The sequence below is a fragment of the Sphaerodactylus townsendi genome, linkage group LG06 (genome assembly GCF_021028975.2).
Source record: "Sphaerodactylus townsendi isolate TG3544 linkage group LG06, MPM_Stown_v2.3, whole genome shotgun sequence".
Classification (NCBI taxonomy): domain Eukaryota; kingdom Metazoa; phylum Chordata; class Lepidosauria; order Squamata; family Sphaerodactylidae; genus Sphaerodactylus; species Sphaerodactylus townsendi.
In genome coordinates this window covers 37,828,611-37,841,798 of record NC_059430.1, presented here as the reverse complement: position 1 = coordinate 37,841,798, position 13,188 = coordinate 37,828,611, and the positions used below count along the sequence as shown (strand labels likewise).

The 13,188-nt window shown below is 45.8% G+C and overlaps 1 protein-coding gene across 1 annotated transcript in view; it reads left to right on the top strand.

Moving 5' to 3' along the window:
* The first annotated feature begins 1,575 nt into the window (after positions 1-1,575).
* The window catches only part of ELFN2 (extracellular leucine rich repeat and fibronectin type III domain containing 2), a 159,166-nt gene continuing 147,553 nt past the window's right edge, over positions 1,576-13,188 (top strand). The window contains exon 1 of the mRNA XM_048501356.1: positions 1,576-1,949. The gene's annotated coding sequence lies outside the window, so the exon portion shown is untranslated. The remainder of the gene's footprint in view (positions 1,950-13,188) is intronic.

The window sequence follows — 13,188 nt, the reverse complement described above, 5'->3', positions numbered from 1 at the left end:
TAGTCTAACCTACTTCACAGGGTGGGCGCTGTGAAGGTAAAGTGCAGGAGCATAAGCTGCTCTGAGTCCCCATTAAGGAGAAAAACAGGTTAGGAAGGATATTTCCAAACACTTGATGCTTGTGTGTATATGTGCATGTCTGAATGTGAGGGAGATGGATAGTTGTTGGTAGATATAAGCCCTGTTCACGAATTACGTGAAAGCGTGTACAATCCATGTATAATGTACACTTGATTTTTCTTCATGTGTGTTGAGAAATTCTCATGTCGTATTGAATACATGTACAATGGAATATATGGTTGAAACCTCACATTTAGATCCCTGGTCTCCTCTGTAAAGTAAACCTGCACTGGCTCTTTCTTATGAACAGGTCATATACATGTGAGCAGAGATTTGGGAGAGTGCATCTCTGCCTCGCAGCTTTTATCCATTTGAATGGAATGGATGTTTGCAATCAGGTCTTGTGTGAATGCATCTGCGCATGCAAGTTGTGGATACTTTCTTGTCTGTTTGTGTGTGTGTTTGTGTGTGTGTGTAGGGCAACTGCATGCAAACTGTTATGTAAAATAGCCCCAAACAGTTGTTGCTTACATGTGTGAGCTTTGAATGTGCATGGAGCTAACTGCTCAAAATGCAGGCGATCCAATAGCTGTTGCCGATTATGTTTATGTGAAGGATGCTCCTTAGCAGCTGCAAATGCAAGGAGGGCTGTGGGTAGCGTTCTTGCGGTTGTTACACCATGAAGCTGCTAGGCTACTGCTCATTGCTTGTACATGGCAACAACCAGCTGTTGTATATGTGCTCAAGAGGAGTGCTTCCCAGCAGCAGTTGCTGCTGGCATGTGGAGCTGTATATGTCATGTGCCTATGCATGAGGAATGAGGACTCTTTTCCAGCCACAGCAATCAGAGCTGGGAAATAGCCCTATCTCTCTTCCATGTATCTTCCAGCTGTTGATATTTATGTGCGGGGTCCAGAAAGTAACTGTCCAGTGGCTGTAGCTTCCCAGTACGCGAGGGGTATTTCCTGCAAGCTGCGGTCGATGGCAAGCGTGTGTCTGGGGCATACATGGCAGGGAGGGCACTTGGCTGACAGCTGTTGCATCCGAGTGTAGTTTCTCAGGATCTGGCAGCTTCCGGGCTACCTGTCCTCCTTGCCCGTGTGCCGAAACAACCAGCTGTTGCATGTGTGTAGATGTGTGCGAGGGAAGGCTGCTTCTTAGCAGCTGCTTCTGGCGCGCGTGTGCCTGGATGTCGGTCACATGCGTGTGCATGATGAGGAGTGGGGGGACTTTCCCGGCCGTCGCGGGTTAGATCGCGTGCCTGCGTCGGAGGGTCTCTGGGTGGCTCGGCAGCTGGGCCCACCCCCACATCTGGAGCGCGGGGAGAGAGAAGAGGCGACCGCAACATCTGGGCCGCCCCGGCCCTTCCCGGCCGCCCCGGCTTCCCCCGGGCCCCAAAGCCCGGCTGGCCAGAATTAATCACTTGGCGTTGCAAATGCGCGCTCCCCTCCGTCCTGCCGCCGCCTGCCCTTTTCCCTCCCCAGTGATGCGGCTGCAGTAGCGCCGGCGGCGAATCCCGCTTCCTCCGCCTGCTTCTGCCGCTGTCTCCGGGTGTGGAGGCGCTGCCATTGCCTGCATCGGGGCGCCCGGGGGGTGGGGCGGGGGGGTCCAATAAGCCCACGCGGATCCTGCTGGGGATTGAAGACGGACACCATTGCGGGCGGGGGGGGGAGTGGGAAAGGCGCGCGCGCGCACACGCACCCCAGCCCCTCTGCCGCCTGCTCTCCCTCCCAGCCCTCCCAGCAGCAATCGCTGGGAATTTGAATGAAGAGAGAGCGAGCCTGGTCCCCCCCGCCCCCCCGCGCCGCCTCCGCCTCCTGCGAGCTGCCAGAGATCTGTGTTGGGATGCAAAACCCGAACTTGGCCGAGGATCGCTTCCAAAGGAGCAGGTACGTCGTTCGGGGTATCGCCCAGCAGCATCCTGATCCTGGTGCTCGGTTTATCGGCATAGCTGATCTGTCTCTCTCGGCTGCCTTTTGCAAAGCAGCCAGGTTTGGGGTGGGGGGGGGGGGGAGAGGCGAGAAGAAAGCAGCTCCGGTCCCTTTCCTGCCTCCTGCCCTTCTTCTTCCCTCCCTTCTTTGGTGCTGTTCAGCTAGAGAAGGGGATTGTGGGGTCGGATCCCTGTCGGGACATACAGGTGAAGGAAGAGGAAGAGAGGAGAGAGGAAGCACACGTGAAGGAGGGAGGAAGGAGAGATGTGCCTTGGATGTGTGGAACCTTGCATTCCCCCCCCCCACCTCCCGCCCCCCACTGCTGAATAAATCTTGAGCTTGCTGTGGACATCTGTGTTCAGATGGATTTCTTATTCTGGTCCCGCAAAAGCATTAGCAGGAGGAGGGAAGGGGTAGGTTTCATTTTTTCATTTGCAGCCTCTGCCGCGACAGGGGGAGAATCCCATCCTTGCATCTTTCCACGGTTTGTGTGTCATAGTAAACTTTGGCAGGGGCTCTTTGCGGAGACTGGTGGGAATATGCCTGGGCTCTGTGATTTGGAAGGCAGCTAGAAGTGAGTCTCCTGCTCTGGCGTCCTCTGGGTGCAGCAGAATCTCAAGGCGTGTGTATGCATGCGTGCCTCTGTACGAGATGAAAGCTGATACATCTGGGTACATCAAATAAGATTCGGTCGTTTACACACAGACAATCTTGTGTGGGTTTCCCATAGGAGTCTTGCACGCGTGTGCAAGTTGCAAGCGGGTCGTCCGTGCGTGTGTTGTGTTGCTGTGTGGGAACAGGTGAGCGTGTGTATTCTGTCACGGGCAGCAGCACCCTACTTTGGAGCACAGAGCTCCAAGGGGGGAGCCTGAAAGAACTGGATCAAGATGAGAGGGAGGACAATTGCATCACACCCTCACCTCGGGGCGTACAGAGCGAAGCTGCTGCTGCTAGCTGGTGTCGTCGATCCTTGGTTTAGCCAGAGAGCAGGAGAAATCTCAATAACTGGAGCAGCTGGCCGTGTGTGCACTTTCATATTTGTACATTACATGTATGCTTGTATGTGCAAGTTCAGATACAGACATTTATAGGTTCCTTTGACTGTGTAGCATACATGCCCAATATCCCAGCAGCTATCAGTGTGAGCATCTATGTGTGTGCCTAGGTATACATTCCAGGAAATATCTCCATGTTTAATCTGCTTTCCAGCCTTTGGCATGGAAAATGCAGCCCTCCCCACGCAATAGGTTTTTAATTAAGTAGAGTTTTAACAGAGAGAAGGCAGAAGCCGAGAGACAGGAATGCAGGTTGCAGGATGTGTATGAATGTGCTGTGTACTCTCATAGGAGAGGGTATCTTGTGCTTGAAAACCGGTAGACATGTCTGCAATGGGGGATGCTAGCCAAACAGATATGCTCCAGAAGGTGGTAGGAGGCAGCAATGGGTAGTTCGGCGGGAGTTGGGATGCCCTGTTTGCCTGGGCATTTTGCCCCCCCCCACCCCCCCCACCCCCACCACCCCCACCACCCCCACCACCATGTTTTGGCGTTCTCTCCAATGACCGGCCCCACCTGGTGGGTGCAAAAAAAGTGCAGCTTGACAGCATTGCAAATCAATATTCAAGTAAAGCCTCATTTGCATAGAGCATACATTATTTAAGCAGAGGCCCTCTCCCATCATTTTATGCTCCCCTTTGCAGTTCAGGTAGCAGGAAGGCCAGGTGACCCAAGCTGCAGGGAACAAAGGTTGCAATGGAGATAACAATGGGGATTAGGAGGAGGAAAAGAGAGAGCTGATTTCAGCTTCCCCCCCTGGAGCTGGTTTGGTTTCAGGGAAGCAGACGCAAAAACATTGAAACTCTGAATGAACTGAAAGCCAAGGTTCCATGCAGCAGGCTCTGGGATAGTGCCCTGTGGATGTATAGGTATTTGGGAAGAAATTTCCCATAACTATGTAGTCCGTACTCCTCGCCACTTTTCAGTCAGTGTTTGCTTGAATGCAGTTTGTGTTAACGTGATTATAAGAAACTAACATAATAGTGTTTTGATTCTGCACGGGGAAAATGAGTTGGTTTTGTGACAATAAATGTTTGAAATGTGGCCCATGTCCACATTGGTCTGTGATTTCTAACTTGTTTGTGAATGTCTGAAAACTAAGGGAGATGTTGGTGACACAGTGTGATCATTAGCATTCACGGGTGTGGGTTTGGAAAATAAATATCTGCTTTGGAATATTCTCAATATTCATCTGGGATTGTCAGCATGCTCTTGTGAAGGTTGATGTTTATCAGGTTTCTGACACTTAATTCCTTTACTCCTGTCAATAGTTGTGTTGTACTCATCTCAATTCTAAACATGTCAGGCAAGAAGCCTTGTTGATTTTTGTTCTGGTTCTGCTTTCACACGAGCATGCCTAAAATTGCACCCTCGGTGGAAGTAGCAGCAGAGGAAGGTTAATAGGTGCCTTAGAGCCAGTTGCATAAGAATGTACTTAGCAATCAGCATTGTGGTCTACAGGAGTCGATGTTGGTAGGGGATCTAGAGGACCTGGGTTCGAGAACTGCTTGTCCCGTAGCTTGGCTAGAACCACCTATGTACATCAAGCTCCCTCAGCTTCCGACCACCTTGCTGTAAAATGGGAACAGTCATGGCCTTTCTCTTACTGTTGACTTGAGGTTGAATGACAGAATGAACACTAATAATATGGGTGAATAAATAATAATAGCAACAGGCAAAACCTGTCTGTGGCATCTGTAACGAAAAGCATTTCAGAGCTGCGCCATCACCATCATCGATGATCTGAAGGTGACACACAGCTAGACCTGTCAGGAACTTTAATAGTTTGTTAGAACAACATCAGAGAGAGATTAACCACGGGAGACCTTCAATCTGTAGCCACCTCGAAGCGCCATAGGAGATCACTCCTCTGCAAAGGAAAGACAATAGCAGTCATTGTTTGGAAAAGAACTTTAGCTTATGGACAGCAAAGAACGTAAAGACAGCAGCTGAATGCGGAAAGTGTGATTCCGTTTGTCCCATCAGAGCATTATCTCTGCATCTGGGTTGTTACACCAGTTTGACTATTTTTTTGGAGAGTCAACCAAGGCATGGGTAAGGATGCTGAGAAGCTAGTCGGCAACAGGGCAGAAAGTGTAGAGTTTACTGGAGTTTTTTCATAATAGTTTCACTGAGCTAGTAGGAGCATGGAGGTACCACTGTAAGGGTTAATGTCTCATTTACTTGAAAGGAAGATGACCCTGAATATAGTACCATACTTTCAAAAATGTTATATACACAAGGATTTTTTAAAAATTGTAATTTACATAATTGCAACTTGTATGTGAATGTAAGACAACCCCCTCCTTTATTTGATCTCATCCCTGGAAATAAACCTAGTCTTGCATTTGAGTAAATACAGCATGTGGCATTCACAGCAATTGGTTGCAACATTTGTAATTTTACTTTTGTATTGCACTCCTCTTCTGAGGTCACAGGGTAGCGTTGTACAGGGTAGCATTGTATCTGTACAGCCTCCCTGTGAGGTGGACCTGACTGCAAGAGTGACTTGTATAAGCTTTCCTGACTACAGTAGCACAAAGATTTGCACTGGGGGGTGGATTTGAAATCCAACCTAAAATGTTAGCAGTTAATGTCCCACTTCTTAAAGCCTCAAATGTTAGAAACTAGCATCCCACATCCTAAATTTTCTTTAGGATTTAGTCTTGATTCATTCTTCATGGCTTGGCTATACAGCTGGTTTTCAAAGCTTCCCATCACAAGGAACTTTTTCTGTTTTTTTAATAGTTCAGCATCTTTGTACTTTTTCTGCATCAACTTGCCTGTCATGGTGCGTTGCTGAGCATTTTGGGAAGTCTTCTAGGGTTCACGCTAGGTTCACGTAGGGAACTGGTTGGGCCAGTTGTTGGTTCTCACCATTGCCACATGTGAATGGTGAGCAGCCTAACTTAGAATATTCCTAGCGTTTCAGAAGGCAATCATTAAGTGGTTTGGATCCTACCACTCCACTCAGCCAATTATGGCATTTTGTTATGATTGCAAGGAGACTTCCTCTGGCAGAAGAGACTTTTCCACTGGTGGAAATCACTGAGCTGGGGAAGGGCTGTACGCTTAGCTGTATCTAACCCAGCATCTTTGAGATAAGCTCATCTACCATCACCAGTCTTCTCAGTGCAGTGCCCCTAATAAGCTCCTGACAAATGGTGTGAAAAATCAATGTTTTTCTGATTAACACTCAGTAGAGAGGAACTATTGAGTTCTGTAAAGTGTGAATGGGACCCACGAGTGGTAGAAATCGACATGTGTCCTAAGGTGGTATATATCCCACTACAAACCTGTGTAATGATCAAATGGCATTTCCTTGGCTTTCCTGGTTTGGGACTTGAGAGACTAGCTGTAGATTGGTATTGGTGTGGTGAGGCACAAACATAGGAGGTTTCAGAGAAGGAAGAGGGTTTATACAGGATTTGGTGTGTTCTTATAGGCAGAGAGCTGAGGTTGTATCTGGACGTGGGAAACTAGGGTTCAAATTCCCCATCTAGCATCGACCTTAGTTAAGTCACAATTATTCCATTGAATTTCTCCACCTATATAACAGGGATACTAGTAACTTACCTCACACGGCTATTGTGAGGACAAATAAGATTGCAAATTGCTGTTCAGATTAAAAATCCTACACAAATGATAAACAGGACATCAAGCAGTTGATCTTTCCTGATTTTCCCAGAGGAGAATTCAACTGGTAAAGAAGTTTCCTCTCAAATAGTTTATCTCAGGGGCCCCAATGCCTGAGGGCACAGTTGGAATTCTAGTTCAGTGTGGTGGGCATGACAACAAAATGGCTGACACAGGAGGCGCAGTCACACATATAGAGGAAGTCTAAGTGCAGGGGAGAAGAGGGATCATTTTTAAAATATACTAGAAGAGAGGGGTGAGAGAGAATAAAACCAAACCTGTGATAGTTGCTGCTGCTGAAACAACATTCTTTCAATGTGCCCAGACAATTGAATCTCCAGTGGCCAATCAGAAGGCCTGTTGGTCAAATGACCTACCTGGCCCTACTCACTTTCTAAAACCATTTGGTACATACCAGGAAGGGTGTTGGAGGGCACTATGGCACCTATGAACACCATGCTGGGAACTCCTGAGTTACCCTTTTCTTAAGGTATCAGGGATGTGACACTGGTGTACAGGATAATAGTTGAGGCTTACAAGAGTTGTGAGGGGAGCCTAGGATTTGACTGATGGGAGTAATGGTCATTCCAGATAGGCAGCTGTGCTGACTTGTAGCAACAAAATAAAAAAAGATAAAACAGGAGTCGTGGCACCTTAAAGATTTACCAAATTTATTCTAGCATAAGCTTCATGAGTGAGAGTTTACTTAATGCATCTGATGAAGTGAGATCTGACTCATACGTTTATATTGGAATAGATCCTGTTAGTCTCCAGGATGCCACTGTATTTCTGTTTTCATTTTCTCAAATAAGGGATTTGACAGCCTGTATTCCTGTGATTAAAAATTGGTGTCGTGGTTAATCTGAATTGCCTGTCTTGTTGCAGTTTTCAGGACTGGCCTTGCTCAAGGTCCTATCAAAAGGAGATCAAAGGAGGTGAAGAATGCGGTAGATTCTTCTTCGTGGTGGCCCCAAATCTTTGGACTGTAGAGGCGTCCATATATATGTTTGCTAACTCTCCACTGGTGAACAAAAATTTGAGTCTGGCTAGGAGAAAAAATTGACTGTATACTGTCATCCCAGGAGCAACTTACTTTGAAAATGAACAGGAATCACGTGGCACCTTAAAGACTCACTTTTTTTTGTTCTAGCATAAATGTTTGTGGACTAGAGCACTGCAAATAGGAGAATCCCATTTTTTAAAATCAAAACAGCATCAGGCTGCATCTGATGGTGGGAAACAGCATTAGTATGGGAGGGCTTCCTATAAACACACACATTATTCTGCCTACTGCTCCTCCCTGTAAATTCATTTACAAGGTAGCATGTATATTAGAAAGTTGCCTTTGGAAAGCAAGCAAGTGGAGCCTTGCTCCTTACTAGAAACAGTGATTGGATAACTAGCCCAGCCAAAATTTCTGGACTCCTAGAAAAGCACTTTCTGGTGAAGTACCTGTGCATCTGAGTCTCAGGGATAATTGTGGGGTTTTAGGAGGAAGTGTGCTATGGCTGGGCTGCATTGATATAAGGAATTATTTTGATATTTTCATTATTTAATTTGCTTAAATTTATTACCACTTGCATTAAAAATATAACTAATATACTGGAGCTGAAAACTCTGCAAACTTGCTGTGAATACCTAGTTCTGTTGTGCATACTCAGGCCGATTTTGCACGATGAGGTTCCCATGACTTCAAAGAGAATTGGTCGGGAAGTCTTTGGCTGTTTCCTCACAGGTGGAAAACAGTGCCTTGGGATGGTAAAAACACTGTTCCTGGGGTGCTGTGGCAGCACCGTGCTCACCCCCCCAAGCGGCACAAAGACGCCACTTTTGAAACTCACTCCCTGAGCAAGGTTTTTCAAAAGCAGCGTCTTCTTGCCTGTGTGGTGCAAAGTGCACCGTCGTGAGAGTGCCGCTTTTGGCCCCTCTGGTTTCCTGTTCACCTATCTCTCCTCCCTGTAAAGCTCTAGATGACTGGAGAGACATGCCCACGCTTCCCTTTGATCCCCGGAGGTCAGAGGGCAGCGTGGGCATGTCCCTCCAGCCATCCAGAGCTGCACAGGTAGGTGAATGGGATGACCCACAGGCCACTCCACGTGGAGCCGCCTCTGCAGGTCACAGCAGCCTCAGCACTGCCTGCCCCGTGTGAATTGTCTCGTGCATCCACCGGCATGAATTATGCCGATGAAGAGCCGTTTCCTGCTGCTGTGCAGAAACGGTCTTCATTTTGTGGCATGTTGAGCATTATTACTCACTGTCCTGTTTGCAGCGGGCAGGCATTACCCATCAGCTGGCTTTTTGCTTGCATCTGGGCGGGGGGGGCCCCACAATTTTTTGCATTCGATATATTGACATAAAAAGGCGAACAATTAAAGAAAAGTCTTGAATGTGGCATCTGTACACTTTGCCCAATTACTGATTGTCTTTAATGGCAGAAAGTGGGGGGAAAGTAATGGCAGTGTGCAAACTGCAAAACCGCAAAAAGACAGCATGAATGCCCATTTGCTAAGCTCCTCAGGTTCACAATCATCCATCTCCCGACGTGCTGTAAAACCAAGTGTCAAGACCAACAGGCTTTTCCCGGTGTGGTCTGGAATCACTGATTTCTTGTGTATAAAACTATGTGGCTGGAGACATCCCAGTTTGTTAATCAAATGCAGGGGCAAGTCAGAGTTTGGACTGATCGACTAGTCTTATTATTTTTACATTTTTAAAGAATTAGTATCAAATTAACAATCTATTGATATAGTTATTAATTTTTTGAAAGAAGTCTAAAGATATGCAGGAGTGGGGAGGCCATGGGCAATAGGAATTATACGCCAGGACAAGATGCATGAAGTAGTGGCAACAGGGAAGAAAGTGATGGGAAGTGTGCAAAGCAGTGCCAGGGAGTGGGGTGTGTGTGTGGTAAGACTAGGCAGGCTGGCTGCAGGCAGAGGGAAGTGGTCCAGGGCAAATCTGTACCCACTGGCAAATCTGTCCCGCTCTGGCAGCGAAGCAAAATTAAAATTGTGCTATTAGTGGATTTGCTTGCCGCAGAGAGAGTGGAAAGTGACAGTGGGGCTAGAGAAAATACGGCCATACAAGAAATCTTGCCACGCAGCAAACACCTTGTGTGTAATCAGAGTGAGCAAAACATAAGCTGTTTGTTGTTGGTGCACCATATCCTGCAGTCAGCATGCAGAATAATCATTCTTGTTTTCTTAGGACGGATGAATTAATGGGTTTTTTTTGGGGGGGGGGTTGTTTGCTGTGTTGCATGGTAGTACAAAGATGAGAGCTACTCAGATACCTAGTTAGAGAAAAAATCCATAAGTGAATTTTTGAAAGCTGAGGTCTAGTCGCTGTGATATTTATGTGTTTTCAGATATCCTGACTCACGAATAGAAGAGGGGAATGGATGAGCTTGTACTGCCTTATTATGAGCCAAAACCTTTCGTTCTTCTAGCCCAGTACTATCTACTCTGATTGGCAGTGACTCAGGCAGAGGTTTTTCCCTGGAGCTTTCAGAGATTGAACTTGGGACCTTCAGTGGGTGTAGAGCAAATATATTACTGAGCTATCTCCCTTTTTTAGACAATGTTGGACTTAGTTCTTTTAAAAATAATAATAATGCTAGTGGAAAAGAAGGTGTTGATTAGAGATCAGGCTGTGGACCTCGTGCCATCAAGGTTTACTTGACACTCTGGTAGTGCTTGATTTAATATAGAAGAACTTGTTTTGTGAAGGCATTATTGCTTGATAGAATTCCAAATATAGCATTATCTTGGGGTGCCATGGTGATAGTTCTTTTGTAGAAATTTCCATAAATTTATCCTCCTCCAATTCATGATCTCTAGATAATTTAATCTTCTTTGTACAATAAATGGATGGTAGAGTTAATTGTGATGGAATGTGGTTCTAGTCTTTGAATTAATCTGCTACATTTGTGGGTAAGTTTGTGAGCCAGTTTGTGCTGGGTAAAACAGAAGTCCAGTGACACCTTAAAGAATGACAGTGTTTCTTCCAATATGAGATTTTGTGAGTCAAATAGAGATCACTGCAAGTATGTCATTAGTTGTAGATTTGCAGTTGTACCCTATTCGGCAGGTATGGTGGCCAGGGGTATCTTCCATTTGTCTGGCAAGAAAGATATGGCCCTTTATGTCTAACAAGGACCTAGAAGCCCATCATTTATGCCAATATGTTTGTAAGGAAACTATGATATGCTCTAAGTAGGAGCTACACTTGGAATCTATTTGGATGTTTCAGCCTGGCTTCAAACAAAAGCATGGTGTTGGGTCAAAATGGGGTTCCAAAGCCCCTCTCTCTTTGCACACAGTTCATGGAGCTGTTTTATTTTTTAACCTGTAAAGATGCTATTAACATGGTATATAGATGCCGTGTTCCCACTGAACATTGCCAGCAGGAAAGGTAACTGGTCAAGCACCAAATAATTGGTTTTGGAATTGTGTGGTTTTGTTGCATGTAGATCCCCCTCCCCTGAAATTACCTATGCTTAAAAAACAAGATGCATTTCTGAGGTTCTGTCCTGTTGCATTGCCTGCGTGATCTAACATTCATCAAGCTAGTGGTTCTCAACCTGGGGGTCGGGACCCTTTTGTGGGTCGAACGACTCTTTCACAGGGGTCGCCTAAGACTCTCTGCATCAGTGTTCTCCACCTGTAAAATGGATAAATGTTAGGGTTGAGGGTCACCACGACATGAAGAACTGTATTAAAGGGTCGTGGCATTAGGAAGGTTGAGAACCACTGGGAAAACCAAGGTTGGTAGGAGAAGTAGACTATTTTAACTCCTTATTCGGTCTCTCAAGAACCATGAAGATTACTGAAACTGACCTGGACCTTTGGTACGTGAAAATGTAATACCGGTATGTACTCCACTCCTGTTTGGAGCACATGCAAACAGTTAATCATGGGGCAGGGCATTGTGAATAGTATATGGTGTGTACCGGAAGAAAGGGAACATTGCATCATTGCTTAACCAATTCTCTGCCTTCCACTATATCCATGTCATTTCCACCCCATGTGTGAGAACATGCAAATAGAGTTTTCTTAAAAAATATTACTTTCCATGAATTCACAGATTCTGTTTGTAAATGGTAACTCCATTAGGATTTGGGCTGCAAGTTCACCCAGCTGCATGTGTTACCTTGAGATCTGACCTATTCATATGGGAAGAAGATATAAATGTTTCCTGGGGCGTCATGGAACAACCACACTGCTCCAGACTCATGGAAGGAAGTAATTTCTTCTGAGACCTATGAGATCAAACTGTTTATGTGTCAGATTCAGACAACACGGATGCAAAACTAGGCTTCACAGTTGATGCCCTCCAGTTCTGACCCTGCCTTGCGTGGAGCACTCACCTGATATAAAAGCCTGATACTTGGAAGTCTTGCAAAACCATTCTGTTCTACAGATATAGTTCTACATAAAGATTTGCCTAATTGTCAAGGAGTAACTTGTAAAAGGTGACCAAGCAGATAGGTATAATTGCACCTTCAGCCTTCAACAATGAACCTCATGTCTTGGAACTCAAGTGCTGTTTCCTGTTTCCATTTTGCTGTAGGTTGGTCTGCAAGGAAGGACACAGGAAGAATGCCTGACCTTCACACCAGCAAATAAAACAAAAACAAACAATCCCAGGGGGTGTCACTAGTTTAGGATGGAGGCATTTGATTCCCAATCTGGAGCTGCAGTGATTAAGAAACGGGGATGAATTTTGTGAAGCGTTCATGCAAGCAGTTATGACTATGATCTGATGATGTGTGTACTGATGAGAGCATTTGTGGGGGAAGGAGAAGGATCTTTCTTAGCTGAGGCATAATCTTGGTTCCTTCGAAGGCGCATGCGTGTGCTGCCATTTGAACATAAACAGAGCAAGATGTCCCTTGCGTGCATGGATATTTCTGAGTACCTAGGCATCGTGTAGCTGCTTCTTGCCTCTCCTTTGACAAATGACTTCATATCTCCGTGTTTCAGTGAGGCAAAACCACCCACCAACCTCATTAACGATGGCTTTTGTTAATGAAAATTTATTTTTATCATTAGTATTTATACAGCACAGTCTGGGTGGAAGGCACTTTACAAAGTAAAAATCAGAAAGAACTTTGTGATTTCTTTGGCGAAAGGTGTCACAGGACATACTGTCACCCAGACAATAAGGGCCCAGTATGAGACTGATTTCATGCCAGTGGTATAAACCGAGCATACACAAATGTGATGATTAGGATGGGTATTGGGTAGGAGGATTCATGTAATGTTATACTGTGGTCTTCCCCTTGAATCTAGTGATTGCTGCTCTCCTGCTTGATTTGTCCCTTGGGGCACAGGGTAGAGAATTGGCCCTGTTTTTTTGCAGGGCCGGTTTGACCATGGGCAAATAGAGCATTTGGTATTTAATGCATCTGTCATCTTTCTAATCTGCTCTCAAGGCAATAGGCAACAATATAACCTCCTCCCACATACACGCTTCTAGAAAAATGTAACACTCTAAAATGAATT